Here is a 2222-nt window from a genome sequence, read left to right as displayed (position 1 = left end):
GCCATCTCGCCCGATTTGAGACTTGCTCTGCAAGAGTTCCAGGAGGACAAACCTGAGCGTTGCCCCAGTGGAAAGTTGTATGTTCCTGACCAGTGGAAGAAGAGAGTGATGTCTGAAGTTCATTGCTCTGCATTGGCTGGTCATCCAGGTATTTTTGGTACTAGAGATCTGGTGAGTCGCTCTTTTTGGTGGCCCACCTTGTCTCATGATGTCAGGAATTTTGTGCAGTCCTGTGGGACTTGCTCCCGGTCTAAATCTTGTTCTCGCTCTAGTGGGTTGTTGATGCCTTTGCCGGTCCCCAGGAGGCCATGGACCCATATTTCAATGGACTTCATTTCTGATATGCCGGTCTCTCAAAGAATGACTGTTATTTGGGTGATTTGTGATAGGTTCTCTAAGATGGTTCATCTTGTACCACTCCCTAAGTTGCCATCTTCCTCTGAGTTGGTGCCTCTGTTTTTGCAACAGGTGGTTCGCTTGCACGGGATTCCTGAGAACATTGTATCTGACAGGAGTTCAATTTGTGTCTAAATTTTGGAGGACGTTCTGTTCCAAGTTGGGAATTCAGTTGTCCTTATCCTCTGCTTTTCACCCTCAGACCAATGGGCAGACAGAGAGAGCAAACCAGACCTTGGAGTCGTATTTGAGATGTTTTATTTCCGCTGATCAGGATGATTGGGTTTCATTTTTGCCCTTGGCCGAATTTTCTTTAAATAATAGAGCTAGTTCTGCCACTTTGATGTCACCTTTTTTTTGTAACTTTGGTTTTCACCCTCGATTTTCTTCAGGGCAGGTGGAGCCTTCTGCCTGCCCAGGTGTTAACACTGTGGTGGAGAGAATGCACCAGATCTGGGACCAAGTGGTGGATAAGTTCTCTCTCCCAGGAAAAGGCCCAGCGGTTTTCCAATCGACATAGGACCATTGGTCCCCAGTTTAAGATTGGTGATATGGTGTGGTTATCATCAAAAAATATTGCTATGAAGGTGGCTTCTCCTAAGTTTAAGCCTAGATTTATTGGACCTTACAAGATTTTGGAGATTATTAATCTGGTCTCTTTTCGTTTGGCTCTTCCTGTCACATTTAAGATCCATAATGTGTTCCATAAGTCATTGTTGAAGAAGTTTGTTGAGCCAGTTGTGCCTGAGGTGGCACCTCCGGACCCTGTATTGGTTGAAGGTAACTTGGAATATGAGGTAGAGAAAATTCTGGATTCCCGTCTGGCTAGACGGAGACTCCAATATTTGGTTAAGTGGAAGGGTTATGGTCAGGAGGATAATTCCTGGGTCTCTGCCTCTGATATTCATGCCAAAAGATTGGTGCCTGCCTTTCATCGGGCTCACCCTGATCGCCCTGGTAGCGTTGTTGAGGGTTCGGTGACCCCTCCTCAAGGGGGGGTACGGTTGTGAGTTCATTTTCCCCTCCGTCACTGAGGCCTGGTGAACTCCCTATTCTAGTGAAGGAAGGTAGTGAGCCTGATTATCAGGCACCTGGGACTAATGAAGACGATTGGCTGAGTGGAGTCACTGACTGGATTTAAGGCAGCCTACACCCTTTCTGCCCTGCGGGTGATTTCTCTGTGGACTCTTGGACACCAGTCTGATTCCTGCTCTCCTAAAGCTAAGTTTGCTGTTTTGCCTTTTTGCATCTAAGATTTGTTTTTGTTTTTCTTGCTTTTTGGATTCTGCCACTCCCTTCTGGAGTGTGCAGTGTTCATTGAGCACTGTTTTTCTGAAAGTACCTGAGTGCTGATTTAGTTTTTGAAGCTTAGTTGCTTCAGGGCCATTTTTATATCAGCTTGTTGGCTTTTGTCTCTGATAGGGTTTTGGCAGATTGCAGACAGCAGCCTTCCTATCCGTTCCTATCTAGGTAGTTTTTTGGCCCCGTCTTTGCTCAGCCTGTCTTTATGTCTGTGTAAGTGTTTTCATCTTGCTTCACCGTCATTATATGTGGGGGGCTGCTATTGCTTTGGGGTCTGCTCTGGGGCAGTTAGATTTCCCCTTTCCTTCTTTAGGTCTATGTATCTCTCCGGCTGTGATCGAGGGGTCTAGGTCATCGTAGGAACCCCCCACGGCTACTGCTAGTTGTGTTGATAGGTTCAGGGGTCTGCAATCTGATAGTTGCCAACTTCTCTGGTTTTCAGGACTTAGCTAGCATTTCTGTTTTTGCCTCCTACGGTGACTCAATCATAACACCTGGCCTTTGTATTTCCCTTGTCATATCTG

The sequence above is a fragment of the Dendrobates tinctorius genome, unplaced genomic scaffold, assembly GCF_039654945.1.
Source record: "Dendrobates tinctorius isolate UK_male_01 unplaced genomic scaffold, ASM3965494v1 ptg000151l, whole genome shotgun sequence".
In the NCBI taxonomy this organism is placed as follows: Eukaryota; Metazoa; Chordata; class Amphibia; order Anura; family Dendrobatidae; genus Dendrobates; species Dendrobates tinctorius.
Note: the sequence above shows the minus strand (reverse complement) of the source record.